This window comes from Panicum virgatum, chromosome 8K, assembly GCF_016808335.1.
Source record: "Panicum virgatum strain AP13 chromosome 8K, P.virgatum_v5, whole genome shotgun sequence".
In the NCBI taxonomy this organism is placed as follows: domain Eukaryota; kingdom Viridiplantae; phylum Streptophyta; class Magnoliopsida; order Poales; family Poaceae; genus Panicum; species Panicum virgatum.
Window position 1 is genome coordinate 35,511,082 of NC_053143.1, and position 13,188 is coordinate 35,524,269.

Below are 13,188 nucleotides of genomic sequence, written 5' to 3' on the forward strand. Positions count from 1 at the left end.
TAATGAAAGCATGCTATGTGTTGAAATTAAAAATGAAAACCCAAAACCCCACTCATTCATGAATAACCGTAGTTATGTTTGCTACTCTATAAACGATTGCCCATGCAATGAAATGTGAAATCATCACTAAATTAACTTTCATGGACTACAACTTTATCGTGAAGGAAAGAAATTATATCCCTGAATAACTCAAAATCTTGCATTGCATATAGAAACGGTTAACCTCGCGGACGGAGACTACGAACTGGTGCCCGCGGACACTCGTGCGGAGCAGGAGGTTAATCTGAACTGTACTAACTTGTCCCAAGACCTGGGCCAAGCCCCAGAAGCTTTTCTGCCTGACAGTGCCCAAGAAGGCAAGCCCCGGAGCATAATCCCACTATTTTTTTTTTCGAATTATCATTCTGCTATCTATTTATTAATGTATGGTAATAGTTGGTTTTCTGCATTTAAGTTCTCTAGGCGTTGATCGAAAACCCTAGATGCATGATCCATAGGAACCTATGTTTGATACCGGATCTTTTTACCGACTAGTTGCCATGCTAAATAGGTACGGTAGAAGTCGAGTGGTTTCCTGCCTCTCGCGAGCAAATAGGAATTGTACCGACTTTAATTCCTGTTGAAATGTAAGGACAACGGGCGGGGTTGTGTAGTTGTGATACCCCGCTGGTGTAGTCAAAAATGGCTAAGGTCGCGGTGTGTGGCTCATTTCGCTAAGCGTTTGAAAGTACTAGCCACATACCGAGAAATATGGTAATCGGTAAGCTTAAGTACCTGATTGGACCGGCGAGTGGAATGATCTCGCACCCTCCTGGTAGAAGTAGGGTTTATTTTCCTGTCGCGACGTACGGGTGCAGAGTGGTCGGACTCTGTAGTCGGGGAGGGTGTTCCGGATCCACGGACTGGAAAGAAAGGGGAAAAGTAGCGTGGGCGGGAGCGAAGTCGATCCCCATGCGTGTGGTCTAGGTTCCCCTGGCCAGGTTGAAATTCGATTCAGAATCGTCCGCCTCTCACGGCATGAGATTGCTTAATGATTTCGGTCACATAGAGTAACAAGTGGAATACGATGATGAAAACACTGCTGGTTGATTAAATGATTGCTCTACCATGTTTGTGTAGAGTTAGTTGCAAATTAGAATGGTTAATCCAACTAGAAGATGGCTAGATAAAATCTGAAAATAAGGATCAACACTTAGCGGCATTTTTGGCAAACAAACCCCACCAACCAAAAAGCCTTGCATGTCTAGTTATCGGACTATGTTATATCCGGAGACGGGTCAGTCTTGCTGAGTAATAGTATACTCAGCCTTGCTTGTGGCACTGTTTTTCAGGTACTAACTTTGAAGATCTGTTTGCGAGTCTTACTTGGCCTTGCACTCTGCCTCCGGGTTGGTCTGTTGAGTGGGATGGCCCTTCAGCTGGTGCTAATCACCCTCCCGCTAAGTGACGCATTCGTACGGGCTTTACCGATGCGTCACGTTATTTCGTTAGTTATCTTTTAATGCTTCCACTGAACTTGAGACTTGAATAATTGAGGAGTTGGAACTCCGTAGTACTTCGCTAGTCTGAACATGGTTTGTAATAAATTTTCTTTCCGCTGCAATCACTCTGAGATGTATGAAATGGTTTGTGTTGTAATCTCTGGGCTCACCTTCGTGTGAGTGTTGTCTGCTGATCCTGGAATAGCGTGGCTTTTATCGAGGCTTCACTCGAGGAACTACCGGTGAGTGCCAAATTGGGTCAGAGTTGCTTAGCAACGAAGATTAGTGCACCCGGGCCCAGTAGTTTTGGGTGGTTCCGCCACAGCTGGGATCAGAGCTCGCAGACAGCCTACCAGAGATGGCAACCTCGGTTTTCAAAACAACAATTTAAAACTTGACTTCAAAGCTACTAGGGAATCTTATGGGTATAATCAGGTGGCTTATTTTGTATGGCTAACTTCCAGCACCTTACTTCTCAGTATTTAAATCCTGTAATTTAAATTCTGCAACTACATCATCGCCACGAAGGTATGCTTACTCAGTCAGCTGAGGGAGTCTGACCTTCCCGTCGGTGATGCGAGCCGAACGCTGGAGCTCAAGCAGTGGCCTACTTGAGCTGCTGCCCATATACCAACTTCGGTTGAGTATATGGGGAGTAATGGTTCGAAATTGGAATTCAATTCCCCGTCAAAGACGGTACTCAGTCAATACGTTGTTTCGATAACGTATGCTTAACGTTGTCCATACGGCGGTAATGGTATGGATGCCGATTCTATAGTGATCGGTAATGTATGGGGACGCTTTCGTGAGTGCTGGCACGAAAGGTTCATTTTATATGCTGTCAATCTTCTGCAGGTACGCTAACTCGAAGTCGAATTATAGGCTATCTAGCTATATCAAGTAGCTATATAGTGAGAGACGTAATATGTATGCCACCAAAGTCATTGCGTAAGACCAAGGTTACTTGGCAATTTTTCCTTGGTGAGGACGTATAGGTTCTGCATTCATTCTCAAAAAGATTAGCAAATAAATCTCTGGGGAAATCGCAAGCAAATCCGTTAAAACACTATCCTAGGGAGTATCCAGAAAGTCTGCAACCTGGTTTCCACGAATTTTAACCTTCTGATAAGTTACTCAAATCGACTTGGGGTAGTAAGACTAAATGATGTTTCCTAAGTTATCAAGCTGCTGTAAAAATTTGAAAATTTTTGAAGCCTTCTAACATGGTATTTGTATTTTTGGATCAACCCTGTGTAAAACTGTTAACTCTGAACCATCTATACAACTGAAATTTTTCGACCTTTATAAGTTGTTCAAACTAAAAATCGTTCAACATGAAAGTTGTAGACAACTAAGTGATGAGCTTACCATAAAAATTTGAAGAATTCTTGACGTCGGGATTGAGAGTTATAGTCAAAATACACCCACTCTGGACACTAAGTTTTCCTGGTTGACTTCACTCTGAATACCTGAGCATATCACCCCCATGGAATCCGAATTGAGCTTAGTAATGACTAGGTGAATTGTTCCTTAACATCAGAGGGATCTTGTGTAAATTTTTGAGAATTTTTGAAGCAAGTTCTCTACAGTTTTGGCCATTCTTTCACTGTTCCAGAGTTAGTAGTTCTTGTTACCATCCGCTGATCCATCGGTCTTTTGTTGGGACAGATGGAAGAGCTGCTGGTCGTTGACGCGCAGGGGCACGTGCACTCCGCTTGCCTGCACTGGGACGGGTTTCCCCGCCGTCTTTGGGAGCTTTTGAGTGCAGCCGGTTACCTCCAGCCACCGGTTTACGATGGCCACGAGTTTGTGGAGGACGGAGTTCGTCGCTGCAGTGTGACGATGGTGATCCCGCAGCACCCGCTCAACGGGTGGGAGCCGATCGTGACTCAGATGGTCGGTCACTACCTGCTGGACACCTGGGAGCTTACCGCCATGAGGGCGATGACCACCTTTTGCTCTTTGCGCCCTCTGGAGGTGGTTCTGACCGCGTTCGGGTTGTTCCCTGCACCTGACCCGGCAGACCCGCTTTGGCTCGACCGGATGGCACACGTGGACGTGGTCGCTACCCTTGACCCGGTCGGGGCACTTCGGACGACAGCGATGTGCTTGGACGGCCTTTACAGACTTCACACTTACCAGAGTTACGCCGTCGCTCAGTTGGTGGACCACGCTCAGGCCTTGCACCTGGCGGTCCAGCTGAGAGATGGGCAGCTTCAGGAGGCTAGTACCGAGCTCGAGAGCAGGGCTACTCTTATCGCCCAGCTCCACGGCCAGGTTCACGAGCTTCAGGACACTGTGTCGGATCGTGACGCTACGATCAACTTCTTGGAGGACCAGTTTCATGACCTACAGCTTGAGATGGACGAGGCTCAGGGGCAGCTCCACGCGATACAGGACGCGCAGGATGCCCTTCACGCACCTCCCGACGAGATGCAGGTGGACGAGGAGGACGAGCCCCAGGAGATAGAGGGCGTTTCAGATATGGACTCCGAGGACCAGGCGCCGCAGCCCGCACCGGTTGAGGTTCACACTCCCGCGGCGAGTGAGGCATCGGTCAACATGTAGACCGAGGCGCTGTTTCTTAGCTTTTGTAGACTCCTCTTAGTGTAGCCTACTTTTGGATCATGGCTACTAGGCTAACTTAGAGTTGAGTAACCCCCTTAGTACTAATGTTAGGAGTGACCAAGTAGAAATGAGAGAACGATGGATGTAATGAACCCCTAATGCTACTAGTGTTAATTATCAGTGATCTGCAAAAAGCTGAAGGCAGCAGTTAGTTCGAATTTTTATCCTCTTTTCCTTTCGGATTTAGCTCCTGAGTTGAATACCAAAGTTGTTCCAAAATTCATCAGGAACCTGCTCGCAAAATTTCAGCCCAAACGGATTGGTATTGCAGGAGATAATCGCAAATTACAGAAGCTCTGTTTTCTGTGAAGCAGAAAAAAACCAGAGGAGGAGTAATTGAATTTTTCGACTAACCTACTCTGGAAATCTGACTTTGTGATGACTACCAAAGTTGTAGATCATGAAATTTCCTATCTCTTGTAAAAATTTCAAGTCCATATCATGTACCGAACTCCAGTTATGAGCGTTTTCGTATCGCTGGTTTTGCTGCACAACCTGATTAAGCAATTTCCAGTACTTCCATGTCATTTTGAGTTGTATATTCTATTTGAAATGATGATAATGATGAGCCTAATGCAAAAGTACTCACATTTCAGATGGTTGGATCAACTCGAGGCACCCCTAGTGGTTTTGGAGCCGGAGGGAATGGCGATCCACCTCCACCTCCTCCACCAATGGGTATTGCTGAGGTTCTTGCTGCCCAGACAGAGATTTTGCGGCAGTTGGTTCAAGCTCAGCAACAACCGCGGGGTGGGCATCATGCTCATCACGCACAAGAGGCGAGCTACCAAGATTTTCTCAGCACTCAGCCTCCGCTGTTCAATAAAGCGGATGAGCCTCTGGACGCTGACGCTTGGATTCGCACGATCGAGTCCAAGTTTTCTCTATTGACTACTCCTTGTTCCGAAGCGAACAAGACTCGCTATGCCGCGCAGCAGCTTCGCGGATCAGCTCGTATGTGGTGGGATCATTACCACGGGATGCTACCGGCTGATCATGTGGTGAATTGGAATGAATTCAAATTGGCTTTTCGAGATCATCATATTCCAGCTGGACTTCTTGACCGTAAGCTTAACGAGTTCTTGGCCTTGACTCAGGGCACTCGTACCGTGGTGCAGTATGCTCAAGTATTCCATCAATTGTGTCAGTATGCTGGACATCATGCCGATACCGACGCTAAGAAGCGTGAGCGCTTCCGTCGAGGCCTTAGTACCAAATTACAAGAGAGGCTAAACCTTGTCCGAGCAGACTCATTCAATGAATTGGTGAATATGGCCATATCTCAGGAGGATCTGATTTCTGCACACCGCACTGAAAAGAAGCGCAAGGCACCTGCTGGACCCTCGAGTGCCTCTGCACCGAGGTATCGTATTGTGCAAAATAACCCACCCGCATCCTCTCAGAAGGCCCCTCAGCCAGGGCGTTGGATTATTAGGCCTCCTCAACAGCAGCAGCAGACTCGATTCGGGCTTCCCCAGCAAGCTCGATTTGCACCTCAGCAGCAGCAGAACGGCCCTAGGCCGAATGCTCAGCCAGCCGCTCGCCCCGATAATAATAACCGCTGTTTCAGATGCGGGAGTCCGGATCACTTTGCCAAGATGTGCCCCCAGGCGGGACAATCTCAAGGGCAGGCTTCTCGCAGAAATGATCAGCACAAGGGCAAGAGGCAAACCATTCAAGTCAGGCAGGGCCGACTTAACTTCACCAACCTTGCTGACCTTCCTGAGGGAGCACCAATCATGTCGGGTACATTCTCTATAAACCAACACCCCACTGTTATCTTATTCGATTCTGGTGCATCTCATAGCTTCATTAGTTCTAAATTCGGAGCAAGGGTTGGGTTAGATTTCTGTCACACGAAAGGTTCATTCATGATATCTACTCCGGGTGGTAAAGTCGCATCAAACCAAATCGTTCATAATGCGCCACTTAGTTTGGGTAGTAAAACCATTCCTACCACCTTGATATTGTTGCCACTAGAAGGTATGGACATTATTCTGGGAATGGATTGGATGAAAAGACATGGGGTAATGTTAGATATCTCTTCCCGAGCCGTTGAAATAAATTCTCCAACTCATGGTCATTCGGTTCTATATTTACCACATCATCAATGTCACAACTCTTGTGCCTATGCCATGAAAGATATTCGTCTCGAAGATATTCCGGTAGTCTGTGAGTATGTAGATGTTTTTCCGGAAGATTTACCTGGTATGCCGCCAGACCGGGATATCGAATTTGTCATTGAACTTCAGCCTGGTACAGCACCTATTTCAAAAAGGCCATACCGAATGCCGCCTAAAGAATTGGCTGAACTAAAAATCCAGCTACAAGAACTGTTGGACAAGGGTTTTATCCGCCCAAGTGCTTCACCTTGGGGCTGTCCAGCATTGTTCGTAAAGAAGAAGGATGATAGTCTGAGGTTGTGTGTTGATTACCGGCCTCTCAATGCGGTGACCATCAAAAATAAATATCCACTTCCCCGCATTGATGTATTGTTTGATCAATTGGCTGGAGCAAAGATTTTCTCCAAGATTGATCTTCGTTCGGGTTATCATCAAATTAATATCCGGCCTTGCGATATTCCCAAGACCGCCTTCTCAACCCGATATGGTCTCTATGAATATTTGGTTATGTCTTTCGGTCTCACCAATGCTCCGGCTTATTTTATGTATCTCATGAACTCGGTATTTATGCCGGAACTTGACAAGTTTGTCGTGGTCTTTATTGACGACATTCTGATCTATTCCAAAGATGAGGCAGAACATGAGCAACATCTGCGCATTGTTATTCAACGTCTCAGAGATCATAAGCTGTACACAAAATTCTCCAAGTGTGAATTCTGGCTGGACACAGTCAAATTTTTGGGTCACACTATATCTAGTGAAGGCATTTCAGTTGATCCCAGCAAAGTACAAGAAGTGATGGACTGGAAACCTCCTACTTCAGTTCATCAGATCCGCAGTTTTCTCGGCTTGGCAGGGTATTACCGCAGATTTATTCCGGACTTCTCCAGAATTGCTAAGCCCATGACAGAACTACTAAGGAAAGATGTCAAGTTTAAATGGAACACGAAGTGTGATGAAGCATTCCATACATTGAGAGCACATCTAACCACTGCACCAGTCTTGGCTCAACCTGACAACAATAAACCATACGACGTTTATTGTGATGCTTCAGGCACTGGTCTTGGTTGTGTTCTAATGCAAGACAATCGGGTGATAGCTTATGCTTCCCGAGCTCTTCGGCCACACGAGCTAAATTATCCCACTCATGATCTGGAACTAGCCGCCGTTATTCATGCTCTCAAGCTTTGGAGACATTATCTTATGGGCACTCATTGCAATATCTATACCGACCATAAGAGTCTCAAATACATTTTCACTCAAAGTGAGCTGAATATGAGGCAACGAAGATGGCTGGAATTAATTAAAGATTATGATCTGGAGGTTCATTATCATCCGGGCAAGGCGAATGTTGTAGCCGATGCGCTCAGTCGCAAGGTTCACTGCAATTGCCTATCAATGGAGTCATATAATGACACATTGTGTGCTGAAATGCAAAGGCTGAAATTAGAAATTATTCCTCAGGGCTCTTTGAATCATATTTCGGTGGAACCGACACTCTATGACCAGGTCATCATGGCACAATTACACGACAAAAGTGTTGGTATCATCAAGCAGCAAGTAGTAGAAGGTGAAAATAAATATAAGTGTTTCCGAGTGGACCATAAAGGAATTTTGTGGTTCGAGGATCGCCTAGTCGTTCCCAAGAATCCTGACCTGCGGAAACAAATCTTGGACGAAGCACATCTCTCTAAATTCTCTATTCATCCGGGCAGCACCAAGATGTACCAAGATCTCAGGCAAAATTTTTGGTGGACTCGCATGAAGAGAGAGATTGCCAAATATGTCGCAGAATGTGACACCTGCCAGAGAGTGAAAGCTAGTCACTTGAAAGTTGCTGGAACTCTCCAACCTCTACCAATTCCATCTTGGAAATGGGAAGATATCAGCATGGATTTCATTGTGGGCTTACCAAATACTTCTCAGCACCATGATTCCATTTGGGTCATTGTTGATAGGCTCACAAAGACTGCTCATTTTATTCCAGTGCATACTGAATATCGAGCCAAGAAATATGCTGAGATCTATATGGATCGGATTGTCTGCCTACACGGTATACCAAAAACAATTATATCGGATCGTGGTCCTCAGTTTGTGGCAAGGTTTTGGGAGCAACTTCAAGAGGCTCTCGGAACTAAATTAATTCGAAGCTCAGCTTACCATCCACAGACTGACGGACAGACCGAAAGGGTGAATCAAATTCTTGAGGATATGCTTCGAGCATGTGTCATCCATTATGACAAAAATTGGGACAAATGTTTATCCTTGGCTGAGTTTTCTTATAACAACAGCTATCAGGCCAGTCTGAAGATGGCACCCTTCGAGGCCTTGTATGGTCGACGGTGTCGAACTCCTTTGAGTTGGTCCCAGACTGGAGAACGTCAAATCTTTGGACCTGAATTAGTGGTCGAGGCTGAAGAGAAAGTAAAAATAGTACAAGCAAACCTCCGAGCAGCCCAGTCTCGGCAAAAGAGTTATTTCGATAAAAGAAGGGATCCTTTGAAGTTCATGGTTGGTAATCATGTCTATTTACGAGTGTCCCCAACTCGAGGCGTTCAACGTTTCGGAGTTAGGGGTAAGCTCGCACCTCGCTATGTCGGGCCATATGAAATCATTGAAGAATGTGGACCCGTGGCTTATCGTTTGCGACTTCCTTCAAGACTTGCCGCCATCCATAATGTTTTCCACATATCCCAACTCAAGAAATGTGTTCGAGTTCCTACGGAAATCATTGATCAACAGGAAATTTTAGTGGAGCCCGATCTCTCATATACCGAATATCCACTCAGAATTCTGGATCAAAAAGAGAGAGGTACTCGTCGAAAGGTGGTAAAAATGTATAAAATTCAGTGGTCTCATCACACTGAAGAAGAAGCCACCTGGGAGACGGAGGAGTATCTTAATCGACATTATCCGGGTTTCATTAGCTCCACCTCAGGTATATCATTTTCCCCGCCTCAATTCAATCATCCAATCTCGGGACGAGATTCTTTTTAAGGGGGGTAGGTTGTGACACCTCAGGTGTCAATACTTTTAAATCAAATCAATACACCTTAGTGAAAGTTAAAAGAAAAATTTGGGAAATTAATTCAAAGAGAAAGGACCAAATAAAATACAAATCATACAAAAGAAATTAAAGGAAAAAGAGAAAGGAGTGAAAAACTACTCAAATTTTAATTCAAAAATGTGCACAAAATTTTTGTTGGCTCATGAGAGGTATTTCAATTGACATGTGCTCAATTGAACTTCAGCCAAAATCAAGTCAAAAACTGATTAAAACTAAAGTCCTTTTGTGCAAATATGTAAATGTACCAATAGTTCAAAATGTGAGTTTCAAACGAAAATTTGCATAACACAAAAGTTGTAGATCTTGAAAAGTTATGCAAAAATGGTATTCAACACTTTCCCATTTGAGCCCTCCAAATAGGAGATAATTTTAGTTTACCTGAGAGGTCCCTGAAATTTTCAGAAATCGCAAAAGAGCCCCTACCTCCATCTCTCTCTCCCGGCTTGCTCTGTTTCAGCCGCCGCCTGCCGTACGCCGCCGGTGGACTTTGTCCACCGCGCGCCCGCGGCCAAATGGACCCGGGGAAACCTCTCCACGCCACCTGGCCCGCCCCTTGGCACCTCCTCGCGCGCACACGCGTCCCAGGCCGCTCCCGAGCCGCCACGACACCCCGGCCGGCGCAGCGCCGCTGCCTCCTCCGCCCGCTCGCCGTCGAGCCACCCAGGACCAAATCAACCACCCCCAGTCACTGCATTCCTCCCCCAGGAGCTCCTTGGCCTATAAAGACCCCCAGCACCCCACAGTCGCGCCCCTTCTTCCCCTTCTTCCTCCTCCCGCCGCTCCGCCATGGCCGCCGAGATCCAGCTCGCGCGGACCGGCTAGCCCAGCCCCACATTGCCCCCTCCGACCACCGCAGCAGCTTCGCCACCTCCCAGTTAAGCTCCACGCGCGCGGAATCGAATCCAAACCCCCTCCCGAAGCCGTTCCCCTTTTGTGCCGCCGCCGGCGAGCTCAGGCTCACCGCGGACCGGCCAGCTCCGGGGAAGACCGAGCCCGACAGCTACCCCAGAAGCATCCACGAGCTCACACGGTGCTCGTGCGCGCCCTGTTCCCCTACCCCGAGCCCTCCTTCGCCTCCAGCGCCGGCGAACCGAACAACCGACCCGCCATCAACGCCGACGAGCTTGAACCTGTGCTCCAAACGCTCGAACGTCGACCAGGGTAGGTGTTCCTCGATCCTTTCTCCCCCACGCGCCTCCCCGTGGCAGCCCCGGTAAGCCCTGCACCGCAGAACACCACCGGCAAGATGCCACGGCGGAGAAGGCCGGCGAAGGACCCGGTTGTAATTTGTTTTTTTCGTTTAAGGGTGTTTCTGCAAGTTTTACAGTGTATACCAGTGAACTTCTAAAATGCAAAACAAATCACAGAAAAATCAGAAAAATGCAAACTCAACTGATCTGGAATCCTTGTAACAAGATCTATAAATTTTGTAACATTCACATTTGCAGAAACTCAACCAAGTTTAATCTAGGAAAAAGATTAATAAAACCACCTTATGCATGTTCATGAAGTTCTGCTCATCAAATGACTTTGATTTTTGGATATGTTATCACTAATGGAATTTTAATATCACAGTAAAAAGATGACACCAACCCAAAACAGTTATCATGTTGGAACAATCAAGATTCTCTAATCTGTTGTTAGCCTTCTCGATTTAATTCTGGAAAATATGCACATGAACTTGCCCTGGAATTTTTACTGCGTGCATGTAAAACTAAAACACTGTTAATACCTAAATTTAAGATTTATTAGAATTCATTTGCTATATACCATGATTTATGCTTGTTTAATCAACTTAATTCCTTATATATAGTTCTTATGCTCAGAAAAATCCATGTTTATTTCTGGAGTCTCTTTTTAGCTCTGTGTTCCTGTCTAAGAATTTTTAGCTGCATTTACTGAGTTTTGCCTTGGTGAATAATCATGCTTAGCATCTTAGGGCTAGATTTACTATTTTTGTTCTGAGTAATCTACAATGTTTCTAATCATTATTTTTGGGCATGATCTTGTTTAGAGTATGTTCTACTTGTGATAAAAAGTTCAGATGCAATACTGGTCGAATGCATCTTGAGAAATTCATGCAAACTCATGTTAAATTAACTGAATAACTAATTTATCATAGTGAGTTAAATCTTGAAAAATTTTCTGGAGTATGTTTAACTCAGGACTAGTCTCTGGTAAAAATTTGAGAACCAAATCCTTAGTAAAACTTTCTGTAGATTTAATCTTTGTTAATGGCTTGCTGTTTTTAATCTTTTTATCACCTCTGCTATATAAGTGTATAAAATCTGGAAAAATTTCAGTACTGAGTTTATGCTTTGAAGTTGCTTGCATAAAATTTGTAGCCCCAGAATCCATGTTGAACATTCTGTACAAAAAGATGAAGTAACTAGAGTAATCCATTTGCATGAATAGTTATAGTTCTTGCTCTATGGTAGATGCTGAAATTTATACCCTAATGTTCAAGTTTGAATCTGAGTTACTTTAGTGTTTCATCGCTAGCTCTTTAGTAGTTGTGTTGTTAAGAAATAATGAAAGCATGCTATGTGTTGAAATTAAAAATGAAAACCCAAAACCCCACTCATTCATGAATAACCGTAGTTATGTTTGCTACTCTATAAACGATTGCCCATGCAATGAAATGTGAAATCATCACTAAATTAACTTTCATGGACTACAACTTTATCGTGAAGGAAAGAAATTATATCCCTGAATAACTCAAAATCTTGCATTGCATATAGAAACGGTTAACCTCGCGGACGGAGACTACGAACTGGTGCCCGCGGACACTCGTGCGGAGCAGGAGGTTAATCTGAACTGTACTAACTTGTCCCAAGACCTGGGCCAAGCCCCAGAAGCTTTTCTGCCTGACAGTGCCCAAGAAGGCAAGCCCCGGAGCATAATCCCACTATTTTTTTTTTCGAATTATCATTCTGCTATCTATTTATTAATGTATGGTAATAGTTGGTTTTCTGCATTTAAGTTCTCTAGGCGTTGATCGAAAACCCTAGATGCATGATCCATAGGAACCTATGTTTGATACCGGATCTTTTTACCGACTAGTTGCCATGCTAAATAGGTACGGTAGAAGTCGAGTGGTTTCCTGCCTCTCGCGAGCAAATAGGAATTGTACCGACTTTAATTCCTGTTGAAATGTAAGGACAACGGGCGGGGTTGTGTAGTTGTGATACCCCGCTGGTGTAGTCAAAAATGGCTAAGGTCGCGGTGTGTGGCTCATTTCGCTAAGCGTTTGAAAGTACTAGCCACATACCGAGAAATATGGTAATCGGTAAGCTTAAGTACCTGATTGGACCGGCGAGTGGAATGATCTCGCACCCTCCTGGTAGAAGTAGGGTTTATTTTCCTGTCGCGACGTACGGGTGCAGAGTGGTCGGACTCTGTAGTCGGGGAGGGTGTTCCGGATCCACGGACTGGAAAGAAAGGGGAAAAGTAGCGTGGGCGGGAGCGAAGTCGATCCCCATGCGTGTGGTCTAGGTTCCCCTGGCCAGGTTGAAATTCGATTCAGAATCGTTCGCCTCTCACGGCATGAGATTGCTTAATGATTTCGGTCACATAGAGTAACAAGTGGAATACGATGATGAAAACACTGCTGGTTGATTAAATGATTGCTCTACCATGTTTGTGTAGAGTTAGTTGCAAATTAGAATGGTTAATCCAACTAGAAGATGGCTAGATAAAATCTGAAAATAAGGATCAACACTTAGCGGCATTTTTGGCAAACAAACCCCACCAACCAAAAAGCCTTGCATGTCTAGTTATCGGACTATGTTATATCCGGAGACGGGTCAGTCTTGCTGAGTAATAGTATACTCAGCCTTGCTTGTGGCACTGTTTTTCAGGTACTAACTTTGAAGATCTGTTTGCGAGT